The sequence below is a fragment of the Octopus bimaculoides genome, chromosome 4 (assembly GCF_046866305.1).
Source record: "Octopus bimaculoides isolate indiv1 chromosome 4, ASM4686630v1, whole genome shotgun sequence".
NCBI lineage: Eukaryota > Metazoa > Mollusca > Cephalopoda > Octopoda > Octopodidae > Octopus > Octopus bimaculoides.
In genome coordinates this window covers 133,257,008-133,281,792 of record NC_142931.1, presented here as the reverse complement: position 1 = coordinate 133,281,792, position 24,785 = coordinate 133,257,008, and the positions used below count along the sequence as shown (strand labels likewise).

Sequence of the window (24,785 nt, the reverse complement as noted above, 5' to 3'; positions counted from 1 at the left end):
TGATATTTACAAACATTAATGCTTGGTATGTGTGCTTGGTGGAAAGGTGTGTATGTATGTGTGTTGATTCGATACATTTCTGAGCCATAGCGTATTTATCTACATTTGTTGTTCTGAATGTTACATGTGACTATAAAAATGTTACTCTGGCATGTATATATTACACTTGTTGCAGATACACGCAATTACAGTGTTATTACGTAATAACTGTATACGTGCACGCGTGTAAATATATATATATATATATATATATGTATATATATACTCACACATACATACACACGTGTGTACACGATTATCGTAACAGCATTATAGCAGATACGTAAAACTTCTATAAAATGTACGTAGGGTAATACACGCCTGCTGTATGTGCGTGTAGGTACACATACCTGTGTATAGGTTACATAGCTGTGAGGCGATATATTTCGTGTGTGTCTGTATGGTATATTTCATCACTTGCGTGTGTAAATGTAGGTGCACCCATACACATGTGATATCTATTTTTTATCTTAAGTGGTCCTAACTAGTAAAAGGTAAGATATAACTGAATTTAAAAACCAAGTCTTCGTTCATACGTGTTGTGAGTGCGCACACATCTATATTGAAATATAGAGGAAGTGTATATAGCGCGTCGTTTCCTTGTATCTGGTTACCAGTATTGTGATAGTGTCTCTTCAAATTCCCACACGTTCCGTGTGTGAATATGCACACAAATATATACCCTTAAGCTTTTAAAGATGCGTCTGCTGGTATTTGATATATTTTTATACAACAGCTATTGTATACGTCCATAATATATAGGTGTTATATGTATGCATTAATATTTTTGATGGGCATGTCATGTTTGTTTGTTTATAGAATGTTGAACCTTAGTTTTGCACTTATTAAATATTGGTTGGAATGTGGAACAAATGAATTTAAAGATTTTTCTTTTCTTCAGATAACGCGACGACGCTCTTTTCTCTCTCTTTCCCTCCCTCCCTCACACAGGTAGTTTACATTACACGTAAAAAGAAGTTCATAAAAATATTCTTTATACATTTATAAACTATAAAATCGTAATAACTTGTTTGTTGATATATTTGGATTCCATTCACCTGCATTGTCTTCACATTGCGGGATTAAAAAGATAATATAAACTCCTAAAAAAAAAAAAAACTTTAATAGCATATTCAAAAGGCTTTCTGAGAGACTTAACCCCAACGTAAAAGTATGCTAGGGGATTAACATTGTATTAAAATGCAGTATGTACATAAGGCTCTGAGTACTAATTGGTATATATCTTATTTGTACGCTTCATACCTTATCAGTTACGTCCCTTTTATGTTCTTACGTTCAAATTCTATCGGGGTCGATTCAGCCCTTCGTTTTTTGCGGTCGATAACATAAATACACGGTTAAATATGGGAGTGAGATCGATATAATCGACCATATTCACTACCTGAATGTCTAGTGTAGCCTCGTGTTCATGCTGGAGATCGTCGTTTCTTAAAAGGGTATAGGACTGTAGAAAGGGTAGTTACCAGGTTAATAACCCTTTGGTGTGTAGTTAGATGCGTTTTCAAATTCTGCTTTTATTCTGCCTAGACATCAATAAAACTAGTACCAGTCAAATGCTGAAATCGATTCTATCTACGCCTTTTTTCCGAATTTGCGGCCCTGTGCTTATGCTAGAAATATATAAAGTGTGAATAAGCTTTCGATTTCGACACGTAAAATGGCCGATTACAAAATGAAAGTGTAAAATAACGTCTTTAAAGCTTTCATTTCTTAGAAAGCAATTATGAAAAAGAAAGAAGTATTTACCAATAGTTCCTTGTTTATTCGTACTTATATAGCTGTTCAAGAGTATAGTGTAAAATTATACTCTTTGACTAAAGGCGTGTATGTATATGTTTGAGTTTATTATCACATTTAAATACTAATATACATTTTTTTCTGTCATACCGTTTTACTTGGCAGTTGGCCATTTTATGTGCTTAAATCGAAAGATTGTTCTAGTGTGCGTTATATTTTACTTTTGTTTCCTCTAGCTCAAGATAAAAATTCTGTTCAGGAATTTAACTGCAACGAGCGCATTTCTAAATAACAAGTGGGTGTTCGCCTGTGTTTGCACCCTTGTATCTGACCGTCTATACACCTGCAAATGTGTTCGTCTGTGTTTGCACCCTTGTATCTGACCGTCAATACATCTGCAAGTGTGCTTCATTGTGCTCTTGTACTTATGTTGTTGTCTGAGTCATAAGCAGAACCAATATGGAAACCTCTACGATGTTACTCGACTTGCTAGAACCAACAGCCAAATCTCGCTCGAATCACACTGTCGTCTTAACCCTCTCTGACCTAGGCCCCAGTGTCTAACCTTAGGCTCCTGAGGAAAAGAAAAAATTGTTGCATATACAGCTCAAAACTAACGTTTTCAGGCAAACTAATGCACAAAATTAGCTACATCTTTTTCTATATGGGTCGTTCATTACCGGGAATTCGGCAAAAATGAGGTTTAACCTGTTCCCGATATAGCAAGAACGCGGGTGACAGGGTTAAAAAATAAAAGAATGGACATTGGATAAATTTGACTCAGACACATCTTGAAGCGCCTTGGTCATAGACTCGCTGCCTCAGGACTGACAAATCACTCGTCAATGCCATAGTGCTATCACTGTTTATTGGTGCAGTAGGCCCAATACGCCGCTCTCCAGTTTAACAGCACCATGTTAGCTAACCTCAGAGGAGTTCACTATGACAAACATTCGATCCAGACCGCCGTTTCTGTCCTCGCCCACGTTTTCATTGACCTACAAATGTTCACCTGGCTTATTGGCGGCATTGGTCTCATCAGTTTCATCAGTCTTGAAGAACCTGCAACGGTCATTTACATTGTTTTTCCACCTGAAAAAAAAAAAAAAAAAACTTCTGTTAAGTGTGGTTAATTAACAAATTGTTTGAATATTACTTTATTAAAATCGAGTGTTGCTACTTGAGTGGATAAGGTAGTAAGAGGTCGATGATTCATATCTTGTCAGCAGAAATGCGTTGTGTCAAGGTCCCAAAATACTTATCTCTTCAAATAGAAGTAATTAGTACCGCTGTATAGTAATAATTCATTGTTCCTAACAGTGAGAGCAATAGGAAAGTGGTTCGATAGCTTGCTGGATTAAACTACTGCTGTGGATATAGGGTGATTTTTATCGTGTTGAAATTAACAAATGACAAACGACTACAATGCTGCGTTCTGCTCTTGCGAATAAATGTCATAAGCATCAAGCTTCTCCACATTCTTTGGTCTCCATCAAGCTATATATATATATATATATATATATATATATATATATATATATATATATGGGCAAACTGCGGCTCGTGGAACTTTCGTAATGGCAAGAAAATAACATATATTAAAATCTTTTTAGATGCGTAGCCCACCTGATGATGAGTCGTGTCTTATGCGGCCCGCTTCTCGAAAACGGTTACCCATGCCTGCTGTATAAGAAAGTAAACACTCTCTGAACATTTCTTTAGTTGTACTCTTTATATCCTAATGGGTTAAATAACTATCCACAGTATTTTTTATCCATCACTTTGCAAGTGAAGGTTGCTGAATTTTTAACCTTTTAATCGGTCTTATTTGTCCGCAGTGTTTCTTGGGCCCTCTAGCCGCCCAATCTTATTGTTAAACTTCCCTATCCTGATCCCATAACTTAAAACTCGTGTCAAGTTGTTCGTAAGTTAGATATGCTTATCAAACCTGCTAACAATTTAACACATTGTGCCTGTCACCTGATAAACAAAGGGTAATGCTAGACTTCAGTTATACCACCAAAGGGAGAGGTACAACCAGTGGACTTGATAGTAGAAATCCTACAGAGATAAGATATTGTAAACAAAATTAAGTCTTCGTAGATTGAAGTCAGTCATTCAAAATGATCTCGAAAGGTTATGAGAAAATATCGTGTGTGTGTGTGGGGGGGGGGAGGAGTGCTTCTTATTGAAGTCAATTATATATGTTATTGAATTTGAAACAAAAACTTTCCTTGCAGGCCAAGTTGCAACGTTGATTTATACACGACATTATAGCAATAAAACTATAACATATACTAATTCCTACAGTAAATACAGGGATTAATATACAGAAATAATAACGTAATTTCACATAATACTTTAATATATAATAGTATAATCATAATGAAACACGTTATACGTGTATATGGCTGCAAACGATGAGAAATAAATTACTATATTGAAGCACAACATATTTCTATGTTTCAATGGAGTTAAGTTGAGTTCACTTGTGCGATGGCCCTGAGGAAGAGCTGATCTCGAACTTGGTTTTCACTGCGCAGATATATTTATCAGATTTTAGCTGAACCAAATGCCTATTCTTAGGGGTTTTGACCTGCTCATTTTTCTCTTTACACAACTGGTATAGCACATCTTTCGTGGATTTATAAGGAGATCATTAATGATTCAGGAGAGTAAGTGGCAAAATTCCATAAAATTATTAGAACTTAGCTTTAATAGTATCATTAAAATAGAAGGTTCTTGTGTTGAATTATGTATAACAGCTGTGAAATATGATAATGTGAAATATGATAATGTGAAATATAATGCTTTACAATGTCATATGCATAACAGTGGTATTCTGGACGTTGTGTTAGTATATAGTTATGAAATCTCTCAAAAGTTCCAAGAAAGCACGCACACACACAAACTTCAGCAAACGGGAAATGCAAACAGATATGGAATCAAAACTATGATAAAATATAGATTGGATAAGTTTATTACATTATATAAACAATATCAACACTAATGATTCAATAAAAAGAAAAAGCCAAACAATCGATCATAACGGTTTATGTTGTCAGCTGGAAACAGAGCTTGTTTTCACTCCAGTCTGTTTTGTTCACATTGATGTAGCTAAGGAAATGATACATACGAAATTTTGAGGGTGGGTGTTTCATAATTTAGATTAATTTTTAGTTAAAATGCACTCTTTTGGAAAATATGCCTGTATCATATTTTACGTTTATTTTGTACGGATAAGTGAAAGATGGTTTAAAACAGCTACTCAACCTGGGGTTCTAATTCATTTCGGGGAGTACTGGAGATATAGGAAACGGATTCAAATTAAAACTTTATCTGCCTTTGGATAAAGCTTCATGCCATTTGAAGAGGGTTGTTGGGCTAATAAAAGGTTTGCAACCACAAACGCTCATTAAAAAGAAAGTTGGAAAATGGACGTAAACATGGAGTAGTTTGGCGTTTGAGGTCTTGTTTATTCTATAGAAATAAAAGCATTTTTCTTTATTTTGCTGTTTACTATTTTCACAAAATACATCGGTTTCCATTGAAACAAAAGAATAAATTCGATCATTACAAAACATCAGAAATAATTAACGCCCGTGAAAAGATGCAAAAAAAAAAAAAAAATTGATACTGTTTCAGCCAATGGAGAGAAGTTTGTTAGTGGAGTCATTGACAAAAAACTAAGTTTAAATCACATCAGAATAACGGAACGGGCCACATGTTCTCTAGAATTCTCCTTTGCATAAAATTTTTGATGGCTCAAAACTTTGTATTGCGTTTTCACGAGGGATCTCATTTATAGAAAGTGAGAGGAAAACAATTTTTGGACATTGGTCATTGTTACAATTGTCGGCAAGCTTTGATCTTGTCATAAAAGAGCACTTTGGTAAATGGAAAAGAAGCCTGGAAGAACATTTATTTCCGTTAATTTAATAAAGTCTGAATTTATTCAAACTGATGGCTTTTACTTTCGCCAGAAATTACTAGAATGGCATTCATAAGGCCAAAGATTTTTGCCTCGTGTTCGATTCTACTCTACATCAAGCACATAGGAAGATATGGCAGAAACAGTTCGCTTTATTGATATCGATTCTGAGGATAAAACGATTTTTTTTTTTTTTTTTTTTACTACAAAAGACTTTTCTTGGTTTTATCGTTAAAACAAAAGGCTGCTGTAAACATGATGGGAGAAATTTGGTGCATCTTGTAAAAGACAAAATTCCGTTAAAAGACTATGGATCTTAATACTGCTATAAATCTGTAGTTATGGTTGGTGATAAAAGTTGTGTTCAACAGAGACTTGCTAAAAATAATTATAAAGCTGGTTTTGTAAAGTGCGATAGTCATTCTTTCAATTTTAGTTGTTCAGAGTATGTGCTGCTTACCGTGTTCTATCGATAGTAACTTTTTCGAATATAATTCAGTCGCTTTACTCATTCGTTTCTTGCTCAATTTGGCAAAAAAAGTGTGTGTATATATATATATATATATATATATATATATATATATATATATATATCAAACCGAACTGCTATTTAAAAATCGAAATACAAGTCAGGTGCTAAATCAAAAGTTGGTTTTAATTTTTTTTCTTAATTTTGTTTGGATTTCGGAATCAATTGTTATTCAGTTTGACCGAGTTCAAAAAATGAGTCCAAGATCATATCACTTAGGCTTTAACAAACCTAATTGATTGATTGACCAATTAAACAATCGATTAGTTAAATGGTTAACCAATTGACTAATGAAATAGAACCCGTGCGTGTGTTGTTATTGGCAAAAATGACCCACCCGAGATAGAACCAAAAGGTCTCAAAAAATGTTGATCAAACTTCAACAATTTTAAAACAGTGATATAGACGGTTTTAAGTTTTATAAAGAAACCTTGGATTGTAAAATGCTTTTGAAGTTTCCTAAGCATTTGAATTTTCTAAGACTGAGGAACTAGTTTATTTTTCAGCCTGGAAGTTTTTTTTTTCTTTTCATATCTGCTACTCAAATTTCAGATAGCTTTTCAGATAATCTCACTGTTGCAATTTCAATTGCCAGCTGTGAGTAGCGATCTTTCAACAAATTTGAATTGATTTTTATCATATTTGAAGAGTCTCTCGATAAGCCATGGAAGACTCATCAGTAACGAACAAGAATAAACTGAAAAAATAAATTTTGATATTATCGATGCATTTGCATCATCAAGTATAAGGAAAAGTAAATATTTAGAAAATAGTCCGAAATTAGTCATAAAAATAGTATTTAATTTTGAAGTTTCATATGAGAATAATTTCATTTCGATAAATGTTAATATATTTTCGGATTGTTTTTACGTATTAATAATTGTTTCATGTATATTTTATATTTCATGATTTATTAATGTATTATGTATATCTGGTTTTAAGTTGTCACATTTTTATATAAACCTTTCTTGAAAGTATTTTTGAGTTACTATTCCAAAATAACCAGTTTTGTTATATTTAGAATTAGTTCAGAATTCTAATGAGCACTATACCTTCTATGGACGTTATGTATTTAACCATACAACCAGCAATTTTAAGCGTTGATACAATGGACTCCAGTACTTACTGGTACTTTATTTTACCGACCCCGGTCATGGACTGGTATTTTATCGGCCCAGCAAGATTCGTAGCGCTCTGGGCTAATTATTAAGGGCTTCAAGTGTAGGCATGAGACTAGTAATTTTGAGGGAAGAAGGTCAGTCTTGAGTGATACTTCATTTTATCGACCCTGAAAGAATAAAAAGCAAAGTTAACCTTAGCGAAATTTGAACTCAAAACGTAAAATTCTACCAATCCACCGCCCTGGCGAGTTTGTAGAGGATCGGAATAAATGCTTTGTAGTACATGTCTCGGCTCTTTACGTTTTGAGTTCAAAATTCGCTATGGTCAACTTCGGCTGTCAACCTCCTTTCAGGATCGATAAAATAAAGTATCACTTAAGCACTGCGGTCAATGATATCGACTTGATACTCTTCCCTCAAAATTGCTAGTCTCATGCCTACACTTAACGCCTTTATTAATTAGCCCTGGGCGCTACGAATCCTTCTGGGTCGATAAAAATGAAATACCAGTTCAGAGCTGGGGTCGGTAAAATAAAGTACCAGTTAAGTACTGGGGTCGATTGTATCAACGCTCTGACCTTAAAATTGCTGGTCATGTTCCCTAAATAGGAAACTTTTATTAATTAACCCTGGGCGTTATGAATCCACTTCACCACTCGATTACTATAAATCTATAACCACTGAAACGTGATGTCACTTGATGGTATGGGTAGATTTTGACTTCTTGCTTTGACACAAGGCCATGGATTTACTGAAGGGTCTGTAGGGGGTCAACCTGAAGGATTTGACCACAGTACGGAACTAAATGTTGCAAAACTTCGTCTGCCGCTCCGTCATTCATATAACTTTCTTCTCTCCAGAAGCAGAACCTATTACAAATATTTTGAGTGCTGTATAACACAGAAACGTACCCGAACCCTATCGTTTTCTGTGTAAACTTTTCACAATTTGAAACCTTGCTAATTAACATGTTAGAGATAGCAGCTAAATCTCTCTCGGACTTCATCTCGCTCTTTTAAGAGAGACCGGACGTACTTTAAAACGAAGTCTTACTCTGATTATGTAAGGTTTGGCCGATCATGGTTAACTTAGAACTCAACAACTCTTAACTAGATTCTTAAGTTTGTCTTTTCAACTTTTATTGCTGTTTGCTGTAGATTTTCGTATTTTTATTGAAGCAGTTAAATTAAGTAGTACATATAATTTATCGTTGAGAAATACATTCCATTATTTAAAGGGATGTATTTGTATATATTTATTGCACACATTTAGTTTATGCGAAGATTGTCAGCAACTTCATCGTGGCTTATATGGAGGACCTTCTCTAAGTGTGTGTGTGTGTGTGTGTGTGTGTGTGTGTGTGTGGCTACCTAGCAACTGGCACTTAATGACTGCCTGATCATTTGTTGGCTTCTCATAGTCTCCGTGACAAGTTCATACTTATCCCAGCAACTTGAAAGTATCGCACGCCTGTATTTATGTGTCTCTGTGAATGTGTGTGTATAGTTCGTATTTCGCCTTTTGAATACAAATGCACATGCATTGTCTGCAACACTAGAATGTATGTGCGTATAGTATAAAGTTAAATGCGTTCTTGATTACATAAGTCTACGTGAGGACACAAACGTGCATATATAATATAATATGAGAAACAGATTTTTTAAAGTATGATTAGATTACGTCTGTATTAACTTTATACTTTTTTTATGAAGATTTTTCACATTTCCTTGTTCTTGTATGTCTTGTTTGAAGTTGAAACTAGTGAATTCTGAGTTCCAAACACTGAGATCCCACGATACAATCAAGCGGCAACATAGTCGATTTTAATAAAACGTACTTTGACCTTTTGCATGTCTTAAACGATTACTTATATCTATGTGTTTGCCTGTCTGTTGGGGTCAATGACTAGGTTGCAGCGATGCGACGAAAATTTTGACTGCTCAAGGAATAAAGAAAATAAACTTTAGAGCTTTTGTGTTCCAAATGATTAATATGGTTTTTCAAGTATGTAACTATTTCTGTGTGTGTGTGCAGAGAGAGAAAGAGAGAACAATTTTATTGAAAAATCCACGGCGACAATTATGCAATTTTATGGTTAACTATTTTTGTATAGCACTTGACTTTGTTAGGCTCAGGTGTGGTAAGAAATTTGCTTCTCAGCCACATGGATCTTGATTCAATCCCACTGCGTGGCACGCTGACCAAAGCTTTGTCAGTGGATCTGGTTGAGGGAAAACTGAAAGAAGCTTGTCATATATGTGTGTATGTCTATACATATGTGTGTGTCTGTTTGTCCCCACCACCGCTTGACAACTGGTGTTGATGTGTTTATGATTGCGTAACTTGGCGGTTCGGCAATAAGAGACTGAGTAAAGTACTGGGGTCGATTCGTTCGACTAAAACTCTTCAAGTCGGTACCCCAGTGTGGCCGCAATCTAATGATTGAAACAGGTAAAAGATAAAAGACTGCTTTCAAATTTTGGCACAATGCCAGCAGTTTAGGAGGAGGGGCAAGTCGATTACATCGATCCCCAGTCTTCAACTGGTATTTATTTTATCAACGCCGAAAAGATGAAAGGTAAAGCTGACCTCGGCGGAATTTGAACTCTGATTGTGAAGACGGGCGAAATAGCGCTAAGCCATTTTGCCCGGCGTATTAATGGTTCTGCCAACTCGCCTTAATCGATTCAATACTTTCCGCAAACATCTAAGCCTTGTGCTTTTCAGCACGCGTTAAGAAATGCACACATGTGTGTATATATATATATATATATAAAAAGAAATAACCTTGAGCTTTGAGTTACATATCTACAACAAAGTAATAATCAACTGCTTTGGCTGGTGCTGCTCTTTGAACTGTAGCACCCCATGAATATAGAACGTCAGAAGGTTTCGAACCTTCCCGACCTTTGTACTCTCCGCTTGTGTTCACCCCACCACACGTACACACACACACACGCACACAGGCTCCGGAATAAGCCTCCACCGTCACACCTTCGTAACTCCCCACCGCACCTACCATCATTAGTGACTGTTGCTATCTGATGCTATCTTGTTCAATAAACAAGTCCGGTGATAGCAACTTTGTACTTCGATCACACTCACCACCACTGATGCCACCACCACCAGCAACAGCAACAACCGTCGCTACACTCACTATCTACCTCTACTATCATCTTTACCACCACCACCACCACCACCATTTTTTTTACAACATCCTCTATCACCCACCACCATCTTTGCACTATCCACCAAGATCACCATTACTACCACCACTGCCATTAACTCCACAACCCTACTACAGTGCTAGGCATTGTTTTTATCAGACAGATTTAGTAGTAGTAGATCAGCCTTGACTTTTGTCTGTATTTCTCTGAAGTTTCTTTTTTGTATTGTTTGTATATATGTGTACGTAAGTGCATACAAATTTCTATGCGTGATATTACAAACACTGAATGTGTTTGCGTGTGTGCATACACACTCACACATACACGTTCTTTTTTTCTTTTTATCTTTGAATGTTTGTAACCAAAACATTTTTACACAGTTAAATGCGTGTGTATGTGTGTGTATATCCCGTAGCCGTTACAAGTGTTTTGGAGCAAAACAATTTGAGGATATTATCTGTTTGCCTATCTCTGTCCACACACACAAAAACACAGTCAGATTTGTCTAAAATTCTGCAGAGTATATGGTAGTTAAGAGCGTCGGACAAAATGCCTTTAGTTTTGTCCCTTTATGTTCTGAGTTCAAATCCCGGTAAAATCAACTTTGCCTTTTATTCTTCCTGAATCACTTAAAGGGCAGTAAATTTGCAGAGTAGTCAGAGCGTCAGAAACAATGCTTTGCGGTAATTATTCTCGGCTCTCTGCGCTTTGAGTTCAAATCCTGCTGAAATCAACTGGGCATTTTAATTCTTTCAGGATCGATAAATAAAATATCACAACTGGGGTCGATTCTTCTCTATCTCTATCCATCTATTTATTCATCTATCTATCAAGAAGAAAAAATTGAAGAAATCGGCTATGCTCAAACTGGAGAGATACCCTTTACCATGTTTAAAAGGCTTAAAATACTGATGGGGCACGGCGGTGACCCTATGACCTCGTCATGAGTTGAGGATTGATTCGATCTACTGCAACCACTTGTCTATGGTTTGGAGCTTTTGCTGCAAAAAGGACCAGCGCTGATAGCCTTTGCTGCAGTCCCATGCTGAAGTTGATAAGCTTACAACTTGTAAGATTGTTAGTTAATAGTGTGTGTGTGTGAGAGAGAGAATTTTACACTGTTTCAGTGTATTGGGACTGGATTGGTAGAATGTCTAATACGAGGTTTGTAGGGGAAGATATTGCAGATATAGGAGAGAGAGAGAGAGAAATGTGCATCAGATATGTTTGGGCGAGGTGTAGAGATGCAGGTGGTGATGGTTTGGTATTATTGTTATTGTAACTACAGCTCTGATATTTCAATATCACTGCAGCCGTTGTGATTGTTGCTATTATTGCAGCTGTTGCGACTGCTGCTGCTGTTGTAGCTGTTGCGACTGTTATTTATTATTGCAGCTGTTGCTGTTATTGCAATGTGTTGCGATCGTAGCTGTTGTTGCAGCTGTTGCGAACGCCGACGTGGTCGTTGTTGTGACTGTTATTGTGACTGTTGCTGTTATTTACTTGTTGCTGTCATGTGACTGCTGCAAGCAATAACACCTTTATTTCTACAAGTCAGCCTCTGCATTGGTCGTTTCTGCCCCCACCCTCTTCTTATCAGCTTTGCAGTGAGTGCACCGTGCCTTGAGGCAAGATTTCCTCGTGAAACTTGTTTATGACACAAATCACTGTAAACGTGTGCATGCTGCAACTGCTCTTGCAGTAACAGCTGTTACTGATGTTGTTGGGAGAGGAATAACTGTTGTTGCAGTTGGCACTGCTTTGCACCAACCACCATACCCTAAACCCCGCTGCTGATGATGATTGCATCACTTCATAAACATGTTGAAAGTTAAAAAAAAAAATCTACCTCGATTTTTTTCTTGCGATATTTTTCTATAGTATTCTTGCTTTTCTTTTTTTTTTCCCCTAAAAGCAAGAACGCTTTTATTTTATTTGCTTATATTTCTCAATTTGTTTAGTTGAAGAGCGCTAAAGAGAAATCCGCAAACTCCCAGTTGGAAACAGTTCGTTTCAATTAGGTCGCGTGTGTGTGTGTCTGTGTCTGTGTAGAGAATATATTATTTCATTTACCACTTTATAAATTTGTAGCGTTGTGGCTAAGAGGTCCTGTGACTGATTTCACTTTAGAACCATAAAACATTCGATCTGAAGAATAATTTATACACAGAACTAAATTACTTAAGCATAAAATCAGGCATCGGCAACATTTTTCGAGAAGCGGGCCACATGAAACCTGGCTCAGTATCAGGGGGGCCGCACTACTAACAAAACTTCAAAATATTTTTCGTTAGATGTACCATTCAGAAAGTCCTGCGGGTCGCAATTTGCCTCCGACTGGCTTGAATAAACGGATAAATAAACGTGAATAAAATCATTCTAAGTTACACCATCAAAATCGTTAGCAAGTCGCTTCACTTGAGTATATTTACAGTATCAGAGGTCATGCGATAACTTCATTATATACGGACTGTTTTAAGGATTTAATGGTGTAGGCAAATTATACAATAATTTCTATGCGATAATCAGGAGGGGAAAGGTAATGCAGTCCCCACCTGACATCATACATAAGCTTGATGCATTAGATGTTCTGCGTGAACGTGTCAGAAAACGTGGTCGTTTTTAAAGGGTATGCTTAAATGGAGAAGACAAACAACTACTTTCAAGAGTAGCGACCATTGTAATAGCGATAGAACATGCAGAGGGGAAACAGTGCATACGTGTTTTAAACGTTTTGGGGCTTGAATTCGTTGAATGGCTATCTTTATTTTATTTTTATTTTGGATGCAGACGTGTGTGTGGGTGAGTGAGAGAGAGAGAGAGAGCAGTACTGTCCCATAGATGTGAAAATAGTATTCGTTGTGATCGACAGACAGCCTTCTTATCCAGGTTTATCAGTGCTAGTTCGAATTAATCTCTGGAGAAAGAAGTGTGAAGACTAGACTTACGATGTAAGCAAATACCAGCAAAAATTTTTACTGAAAGCAGCCACCATAGCGCATGGATGGATGTATGTAAATATATTTAGTCTCACACTGAAGGAATTTCTCAGCTGAAAGCCTGATATAGAGACACAGAGTATGTGATAAGCAATCGTAGTATCGCGATTTCAAGCCTTATTACAGTTAGTCATCAGCTGCTATATGGCTGAGTCACGTGTTCGCTCTCTTTTAAGTGTAAACAGCTTCCAGAATTTTACCTAAGATCCCATTTTGTGTTTGTGCGTTTGATAACGAATCTCCGACGAAAATGGTAAACACCATAACATCATACAATTAGGCACGTCTGTGTGTCTGTGTGTCTTTCTCCGTCTCTATTTTTCTCTTTCATTTATCTATTACGTACACGCGCGCGCGCCAATCTTTCGGGGATATATGTTTGTGTGTGTGTGTGTGTGTGAAGATGGAGCAACCATCATATATATATATATATATATATATATATATATACATATATATATATATATATATATATGATGGTTACTCCATCTTCACAGATGATTGCCACCTCTCCTTGTACTTCCTCATTGTCAATGGCACTTCTCACTTTCCGCCCATGACCTCTCAGATGACTATTCAGTTCTGCTGCAGAACTGCATAGTTCGAAGCTTAGGTGAGAGACGATAGTCGGAATTTACTGTGCACCTCCAACTGGTTAGGTCTGTAGACGTTGTCACTCTTCCGTTGCTAGGACTTTTCAGTAGATGGAATGACAAATGAGGTCACCATAAAGAGACATCTGTACTTAATTGCAGTATAAGTGATGAACGCTTGTACAATACGAACAACACACTGAGTCTCCGTGGTTAGTACTTAGTGACAGGCCGAAGTGAGATGACCAATAAATCACGTGAAACCGCAGATTTTACGTCAGAATGTTTCTCTCCTAGAAGGATGTTCTGACAACAGTGAGGGGTCCCTCATTCCTGGTGATTTTACTGCGCGACTTGGCACCAATCAAGGTCAATTCTGCGGCTCCGCGTTCAGATGGACTGTGATCACATACGCTAGTTAACTCGTAACTGGGACCGTAACGGGTGTCTCTATTCTATGTGAGAGTACACCCTAAGAAGAATAGTAGCTAAGAGGTGGTTCCACACTCCTCAAAAACACAAGAACGTGTTACATCAATTTTTGTTGTTGGTAGAATTCAACGCCAGCTCGAAAGAACTGGGCATTCCTATGCAATAGCGTTGGGAATTTATCTTGTGCTCCCCAAAACTGTAATCTCTTTGGATGTGTATGTTTCAGGTATCGTAGATTGCGATTCTGCAAAAATATATAAGTCGATTTTAAAAGATAATAAAATTGTGTGTATGTGAGGATCTTTATCCCTCTCATAATTTTTTTTTTTTGTCTCTCCCTCTTCATAATCGTGATCTACGATGCTTGAAACGTAACACATTATTCTGTAAGAGGGTTCACGTAATTCCTTGATAGGTTGGATGGCGAGCAATTTCATGATACAGAGAGATTTTGGTACCAATTGAAGCAGTTGAGTGGTGTTTGCTTAAGGAGAGGAATGACTTTTTTCCGCCTATATCTTATGGTAGCTTATCAATCGATCTACTTTTTAAAATGTTGAAACAAGTAAGCCTTTACGTGGTCTATCAACCTTCTAGAAATAACAGTCAAATCTCTTTCGGATCATGCCTTTCAATCTTAAAATGATACATTGAATAATGGTAGACGAATATACAGTCTGGTAGGTGAGCGATGTTTCATAGCGGAAGCCTTTAGCTACAAGGTTTGATAATGGAACTAAACAACTTGTGTTCTAATAACTTCTCTCTTCAGTCTTTAGTTATCTTTGAGTAGTATCGTTCTTTTATCTTCTGTTCCCCCCCCCCCCAACATTATATTCGTGTCTTAATTTCTCAGACCTCTTAATATTCATTTTCTTCATTACGTTAATCATTATCTTTTACTTTTTGTCCTAATTTTTAAACTATTGCTTCTCTTTTGTTGTCTCTAAATTTTCTATCTTTTACAACAACTTCTCCGGTTATTACTTCTTTCAATGGGACCAGAAAAATTGTATATTTTCCGTCGTAAAATTCATTTCTGAAATTCCTTATTGATTAGTTATGTCAATATATCTGAAGAAGCAAAACTAAAATATGGTACCCACCTCAATCGGATTTTTGGTTCCATGTAACTTTCTGAAAAATGCATATTTTTAAATGAAATTTTGCAGGGAAATATTTTCGAGGCCGTACATTATGATTATGTTGATAAAATTTAGGTAGTGGTGGGGGAAGCAATGTTTATTTTATTTTTTTGAGCAGTTTAGAATTTCGCATCAGATCATTCATCTATTCCCTCCGATTTGTCTCCATAAATTTCCGTAGTTTTGCAGTTTTTACACTTTTTAATAGACTTTCTCGCTTGAAACACTAACATTTGCGTAATCTAAGCTCTCGAAATATGTATTTTGGCTAAATATAATTTAAATATATACATTTTTCAGAAAATTATGAGGAAACAGTTTTAGGTGAAGGGGTCATTGAACTGTAGTTCTGCCGCAAAAAGTAGGTTCCGTTTTGATTTGGGTAATTTTCTGTGAGAGCAATGGAAATGTGGAATGCTTATACATTCGGCAAGCATTCCTAACATTTAGTGCATCAAAGCGAAAACTGGGCTTGGCCCTTTTAGATGGATGTTTTGATAGATATCGAATCGGTGAGGCACCTTTTGAAGATTTCACTTTCATGCAGTGAATTAGTGCATGTCAATATGGCAGGCTTACATCTCTCGAAAAATCTCCCCTTTGTTGGTGGAACCGTTTAAGACTTCATCTTGCGTACATGTCAAGTTAAAATCAACCCGACTGAACTCGTATTCCCCACTGATAGTTGCATGCTTTTTGCTGAGATTCTGAAGCATGTAAATGGAACGGATCAGGCAGCATTGAGAAATGAAACCGCATGGAATAGTATTACATTTAAGCTCGCATTCTTTTATACTTGATACTTCAATGAATATCATGGGAGTTAATCGTGAAATTTATCTGTTGCCTCCAAGAGTGTTAAGCAGGTGAAGAATAAATCTTGAGCGGACACCAGTTTATCGTCGGCAATTATTCACAAGATGTCTGGATTTTATATGATTCAGTCTTTTGAGAATTAAACAATGTCTCTTAAGTTCCACAGTTCCTCCCCTCCAGGTGTACATATTCATCCAGGTTTGTAGGAAATAGCTAGAAAGGTTATGAGAACTACTACTTTTCCCTAAAGAAAGTAGCAAAAAAAGGCCCAATTTAACTTTAAAATTAATCGTTTGCATTATTAGCTATGTTGTACTTTGCCAGACAGTCGAATCGAATAGGTAAGCTTTTTGTGTAGTCTTTGACTTGCTAATAATAGCAGCTAGCTCTCCCTCAAAGCACACCTTACCGTTTTACAAAAGGACACATTAGATCGGGTAATTCTACACATATTGTACCTAAACTATCAGATGAAGTGGTTACAATTGGAACGCCTTTAATATTAAATCTTAGCGCGCCGGGCGAAATGCTTAGCGGTATTTCGTCTGCCGCTAGGTACTGAGTTCAAATTCCGCCGAGGTCAACTTTGCCTGTCATTCTTTCGGGGTCGATTAAATAAGTACCAGTTACGCACTGGGGTCGATATAATCTACTTAATCCGTTTGTCTGTCCTTGTTTGTCCCCTCCGATCGTTACCAGGTGTGATTTTATTAGAATCCAGACTGGATTCGAACTAGAAAACTTTTATTTCTAAATTCTAGGGTGGCATGTATTGTTACCCCACTAGGCCAGTGGCAGGGAATTATTTTAACATTTCTCTGATTTTAGGTGTTTAATTAGTTATGTATTTTTTTACATTTAAAACACAATTTTAAGGAACTACTTTATTTTATTTTTGAACTTTTCCTATCCAGTTCTTTAACTCTTGAACATTTTTCAAATGTGCAATAACATATCGTATGATAGATGTTTTTTTATGTTATGGTAGTACAGTAAACACGCACGCCATCCTTCATGTTTGTTTGTCTGACAATATGATACTGTTTTACTTCAGCCAGTTACTTAGAGAAGTTGCTTGTAAAAAAAAAAGTGTTTACAAGCCCAGCCTTGATCTATTAGAGCAAAACTAACGTTGCTATTTATTGACCCATATCACGAGTAAAGAAACGTTCCTTAGTCTATTTATTTTTCATTTGTTCATACAGATTTTATAGAGACATGCTGTAGTCAAGAGCTGTGTACATTTTTATCGTCGTTATCGACAAACGATTGAATCAGCAATATTATAGTACTGTTGACATTTCTAGTGAACAACGTTGACTTTTCTCAGTGTTTCATTGAATCTCTTATTCTTTTTCACGCCATTGCAATATAAGGATGTGGTTTCTGATTGGACAGTAATTACTGTGTCGTCATCATAACTTACTTGGGTGTGTCTGTAGGGTGTGTATTTGTGTTGTGAGTGTGAACGTGGCTGTGTGTTCGTGATTCTGTGTGTGCTTGCGTGTGTGTGTGTGTGTGTGTGTGCATGCTTGCGCTGTTGTGTGTGTGTATACGCACACGCTGTCTTAAGTTTTTCTAATGTGTGTGTGTGTGTGTGTGTATACTTGCGTGGTTCTGTGTGTGTGTGCGCTTGCGTGGTTCTGTGTGTGTGTGTGTGTGTGTGTGTGTGTGCGCGCTTGCGTGGTTCTGTGTGTGTGTGCGCGCTTGCGTGGTTCTGTGTGTGTGTGTGCGCTTGCGTGGTTCTGTGTGTGTGTGCGCTTGCGTGGTTCTGTGTGTGTGCGCTTGCGTGGTTCTGTGTGTGTGTGTGTGTGTGCGCGCTTGCGTGGTTCTGTGTGTGTGTGTGCGCGCTTGCGTGGTTCTGTGTGTGTGTGTGTGTGTGTGCGCGCTTGCGTGGTTCTGTGTGTGTGTGTGTGTGCGCTTGCGTGGTTCTGTGTGTGTGTGTGTGCGCGCGCTTGCGTGGTTCTGTGTGTGTGTGTGCGCGCGCTTGCGTGGTTCTGTGTGTGTGTGTGCGCGCGCTTGCGTGGTTCTGTGTGTGTGTGTGTGTGCGCGCGCGCTTGCGTGGTTCTGTGTGTGTGCGCGCGCGCGCTTGCGTGGTTCTGTGTGTGTGTGTGTGCGCGCGCTTGCGTGGTTCTGTGTGTGTGTGTGTGCGAGCGCTTGCGTGGTTCTGTGTGTGTGTGAGCGCGCGCTTGCGGGGTTGTGTGTGTGTGTGTGTGAGCGCGCGCTTGTGGTTCTGTGTGTGTGTGTGTGTGTGTGTGTGTGTGTGTGTGTGTGTGCATGCTTGCGCTGTTGTGTGTGTGTGTATACGCACGCGCTGTCTTAAGTTTTTCTAATCTTAAACGCTGTGCCATTGTTTATAAGTAAGAACTTTTATCAGTCATGTATCCACAAAAATTGTCTCTAAGGTTAATTTTTAATGCTTCACCACCACCATACAATGTTTGCTGTTTACTTTTAGTTTTGTCCACTTGACTGCTCAGGCATTTCATTTTTTATCTCCCTGCTCCCCATCGACCCCTGATTTATTTCTAAATCTAAATTCAGTAGGTTCATTTTGGTTGAATTTGAACCTAGAGCAATTTTTCTGTATTTTCCGGCATACAAGTCGAATTTTTCAAACCAAAATTTCCAACCAAAATCGGTAGGTCTACACCAAGACGACTTTGGAGGACCAAAAATTCCGTGTGAAAGGCAGCAACGGTACTACTAAAGCAGCGCGGACCCGAACGCGCAGTCGCGCGTCCGCGCAAGCTAGTGTTGAGTGGTCGATCCTAACCCTATCCCTAACCCGCGTGTGTAAATGAATACGTGGTTAGGGTTAGGATCGACCACTCACGACTAGCTAGCGCGGACGCGCGACTGCGCGTTCGGGTCCGCGCTGCTTTAATTAGTACCGGCAGCAACGATGTTTGAACATTTAGCACTACATAGTATGCCTGAAAATACTGTAACTACGAAAGCGAACTAAACCAGTTAGGTTGAGTCAGTGGGTGGCAAGCCAAACGATCAGAGTAAACAACTTGTATCCTGGAGTGCACCATATCCTTGTCAAAGGCGTTTATTTATCAATGGTTCTATTAATTTCACTGTAAATCGGCCACAACATGGATAGTGCAGCTCATCAATGACCACATACACCGTTCAAAACGATGGCTTCAGTTGTGTGTGACGTGACTCAGCAATCCAGTGGATTACTGAACACCCCCCCACCCCAATATTTCTGAAAACTGAAACCAACAGGAAACATCTACGTGGTCGCTTGACATGGCAGAAACACCAGCTAAATCTTAAATTTCACACTGCTGTCTTAAAAAGGAAGACATTGAATAATCTAGTTTTAGATACACAATACAATGCTTGATAAAAAAAATTTGGATGGTCATGGCTAAAACGCCTTTGGTCATTGTTTAATTCCAGGTCAACCCTGACCATGCAGAACAATGTCTTAGTTATTAACTGCCAGGGTCCCCACTTAAGCCTTGTGAAACAGTTGAAGGATTAACATTACCAAAGACATCAATATAGATCATCATCATCGTCGTTTAACGTCCGCTTTCCATGCTAGCATGGATTGGACGATTTGACTGAGGACTGGTGAAACCAGATGGCTACACCAGGCTCCAATCTGATTTGGCAGAGTTTCTACAGCTGCATGCCCTTCCTAACGCCAACCACTTAGAGAGTGTAGTAGGTGCTTTTACGTGTCACCCGCATGAAGGCCAGTCAGGCGGTACTGGCAACGGCCATTGATGTTTATCTGAAAATAAATATGGTTGTGGTATCATGCTTTTCTTTTCTTTTTTCTTCTCTTCTTTTCTGACACACAAAGCATTACTTAATTTTCTGTCCAAACCAATAAGTCATGGTCACTACAATTTTCTTTGCCTTTGGGAAAAAAACTTTTGGTGGACTGGTGGTGAAACACCAGTTCAAAGATATGGATCTAAAAACAAACAGCATGTACTTTAGGTTGTTCATCTTGGATCGCAGCTTTCAAAATTTGGCTGTCACCAAGAGTATTAGTGACAGTGGTGTCAAAGACCAATGAACAACCCAGGCTGTACAGTAACTAGGTCATCTTGTCTAGACACTTGCTATTACTGCAATCCCGTTTGATGGTATGCATGCATACATACCTACACCCATCCAGCCATCAATCACAATCACTCGCTCCTTTTTTGAAACAAACATCATTTTGGTTTTTTAGGTGACAAAATAGTTCAACTCTTCCCACAGTAAGAGAGGGATGTCATAATGCATTTTCCTCAACCATATTGTTGATATTCCTAATCAGTGTTTATGCATTCCTTCTATTCCAATATACACTTTGATTATTCTTAGTTTTGCCATCTTGATAGAATGTACTTCACTGAGGAGGTTTAATCAAATTGAAACTTGTCTGTGACTTTCATGTTACTTTCATAAGTTGGTTTCAAAAATCTGCATTTTCAGTGTTATGAGAAACAGTGTTCTTGGTGGGGGATTTTTCACCTAGTTTATGTAATACATACAATGGAACATCAATTTATGAACACCTCTCATCATGACCAAATTGGCGAGTGAACGAATAGTTTTTTGAATATAAAGCATCTTGACAGAAACTGAAAGAAGTCTGTCGTGTGTGTGTGTGTGTGTGTGTGCGATTTAAGTACCCAAGTTAAAAAGACAAGTATTGGGATTGATGCATTCAACTAAAATTCTTCAAGGCAGTGCCCCAGCATGGCCGCAGTCTGACTAAAACAAATAAGATGTCAGAATCTTGGAGCTTAAAAACCTTGGTATAAATATGTCATCATTGCATGACATGCCTTTTCAATGTAGTCTGAATGTTATACACAATAACCATTAATGCTATTAATACACTCAAGAAGACCAGTTATTATAAATTTCCATAGATACCTAGTAAGAACTAATTTGCATACTTTGTCTTGGGGCTGATAGCATTACATAATGTTTAAATTCCAATTTGTGTGTGTGTGTGTGTGTGTGTGTTTTATCAATCCTGTGGAGATGAAAAGTAGATGATTTTTAATGTAAAGAGATGCAAAGTCTTCAGTGACTTTGACTTTGCGAATCTGTGCTTTTTCTTTTTTTTTTTGCTTTTTTGTTAGGTGGTGCCCAACTCTTAAACCTTTGTCTTGGGTTATTCACCCTCCTCCATTATGACGGTGTTTTATATATGATTTTTTTTTTTTTTTTACTGTAATTGTTTTGATATGTCAAACATTGGAACAAACACAAACAATTTTCTTTACTTTTTTTTTCTTTGCAAATGTATATATATTTATTTTTTTACTTTATAAAAGATGTAGTCACTGAAATTAACTATGAATGTTAATTCTTCTTCAAAGAATACCAAGAAAAAGAACAATAAAATCAAAAAAAAAATATATATATATATAACATCAACAAAATATGAATTTTCTTTTTGAACAATGAAAGGGTGTTGTTTGCAAATTAGTTCTGGTATTGTTGCACGAGTCTTTTTAACTGTTGTTCAAACATGCTATTCAAAAGTTTAGCAGCCATTGTTTGTAAGAAATGACTAAACATGACAAAGTGAGGCCAGTCTTTGAGATCACGGCAAGAAACACATACGACCTATATTTTTCACTTCAGTTTTCAAAGACGTTTGTACATTGCCAGTTGAGATTTTGTCTTCCTCTCTCTCTCTCTCTCTCTCTCTCTCCTCTCTCTCTCTCTCTCTCTCTCTCTCTCTCTCTCTCTCTCTCTCTCTCTCTCTCTCTCTCTCTCTCTCTCTCTCTCTCTCTCTCTCTCTCTCTCTCTCTCTCTCTCTCTCTCTCTCTCTCTCTCTCTCTCTCTCTCTCTCTCTCTGTGTGTGTGTGTCTCTCTCTCCCTCCCTCTCTCTCTCTCCCTCTCTCTTTCTCTTTTTCTCCCCCCCTCTCTGTCTTTTCAACCTGTATTTCAGTTTCTCCCTCCTGATTTCTCTTTATCTTCTCTTTCCCTCCTTCATATTTCTTACTGTATCTCTCTCATTGCCTCTCTTGTTTTTCATTTTCACTCTTCCCTCTCTCCCTCCCTCCCTCCCTCCCTCTGGAGCTTTTCGATTTGTGTCTCTATCTCCCCCTCTCTCTTTTTCTATATCTCCCTGTTTCTGGCACCCCCCTCCACCTTCTATGCAAACCTATTGTAATTGTCTCTTGCCCCCACCTTTGTATTCACTGTTAGTTTTACTATTGTTACCCTCAAAGTCTGTTTAGGTGTGTCATTACATATACATAAGTCTTAGTAATCTCGTATTATCTCATATTTATGACTTGCTTAATGTATCATTCATCTGACTGATCTTAAAGTTGAGATTCAATTAGATAAGACAGGCATCCAATACATTAACATTGTTAAAACTTTTTATATTTTGAAGAGCTTCTTTACGTAAGATTAATCTTTACTTTATATCATATGTTCCTATTAGTCATAGTGGTTTGTCACAGTTAAGAGTTTTAATGTCTTCAAAGACTACTATAATAAAACTGGAAATAAGTCATGTATAGAAAACATTCCAAAAATATTTCAGCAACCACTCTCTCTCTCCCTTTTACTCTCTCTCCCTTTTACTCTCTCTTTCAATATGTGTGAGTTTGCTGATGCATTCATATGCGTGGGTGTACTTGTGTGCGTGTCAGCATGTCTTTTGCTGAACACATGTGTAACTGTCTTTTCAAAGCATATCTGTGGGTGTGTATTTGTGCACATATGTATTCCTCTGTTTGTGCATCATTCATTGTGTGTGTGTGTGTGTGTGTGTGTGCATCTGTTGAAGCCCACCTGCTGTACTACTTGCTGCCAGTTATCAATACATGTATTGGAATGATATTGTATCTAATCATATTTTGAACATTGTTGATGGTTGTACAACCTGAATAAATGTCCACTGGCTTGAATCTCCCAAAAACTATTTGTTCAGTGGGTTGGATACTTGGACTGTTGGTTCAACTTATTAGTTGACACCTCATTTGCAATAGTTTTATATTCCAGTGTTAAAACAACGAAATCCAAAAGACTACTTTGTTCTGAGACATCTTAACTATAGTTAAAGACAGGCCAATGAGAGACCCTCTATGTAGTTGCTCAGCTAGCTAGAAATAGCAGACAAAATCTCTCATCACCACCCTATCATCTTAAAGAACAGACATAGTGCCTAATTAAAAGTTTAGAAAGGTCACGAGATGTAACTTCAAATCCAATGCAAACATCACATACTTCTGGACAGAACACTCTTTTCTGTTGGAAATATGAACCAAATTATTTGGATATGTTGCCTGTAATAATAATAATAAATTTAAAAAAGAAAAAAAAGCTAATACTGTCTTGAGCCCAAGGACTCATAGGACCAGTTACTTGGTGTATAAGTGACTAAGACTGGACAACAGGAAATGAAGTGTTTTGCCCAAGAACACAGTGCATTGTCTGGACTGGAAATTGAAACCACTATCTTGTAGTTGTGGTTACAACACCTTACCCACTAGACCACATGTCTTCTGCCTGCATACATTTCTCTTTTCATCAATGTAATGCTATGAAACTGGATCTTAACACTGGCCATTAAAAGCTCTTTGGTGTTTAAGAAGCGTACATTATAGTTGTAGACAAGTTAGATGCTGAGGTTGCAATTTTGTTTGTTCAGACCTGGATCAGACCTGATCAAGCTGACCTATGGTCAAAGACATTTCAGCCATGACCATCCCCCTTTTTTTTTTGTCACCAGACATAGTATATCTAGGCTTCTATTCTCTAGTGGTGTCTTTACTTTTTCTTTTCTTAAAACTATGTTGTGATTTGAGGGATATTTCACTGCTATTTCTCGAGACATTAGAACAGATTGTTTTGTAATTATGTGTAGCTGCTGTTGCTACTACTGCCTAAAGTTGTTTTTCTTTAAGAGGTAAGTGTATCTGATGTAATTCTACCATGAACATTTGACCTACAGCTTACTAGATAAGACATTGCTCTACACAAATCTTCAAGCAGTATTGAGAGAGAGAGAGAGAGATGTGAATATAACAACAGAAAGTAATCTTACTACTAAATAGTATCATTAGTTAGTCTAAACTAACATAATATCAGTGGACTTTCATTCTTGTATGATCTTAGTTTTTTTTCCTTTTTTTTGTCTTTCGTTTAAAAACTCTGTGTTTGTGTAAATGAGAGAGAAAGCATTTAAGCTCACCCTTTATAATTTCAATCAAGATTTACTCTCTCACTATAGAAAAAAAATACTCAGTATTAAACTCTTC

The 24,785-nt window shown here is 37.4% G+C and overlaps 1 protein-coding gene across 2 annotated transcripts in view; it reads left to right on the top strand.

The window, feature by feature from the left end:
• Window positions 1-24,785, top strand: part of LOC106876466 (uncharacterized) — a 90,043-nt gene that overhangs the window by 5,026 nt on the left and 60,232 nt on the right. The gene's annotated exons all lie outside the window — the stretch shown is intronic.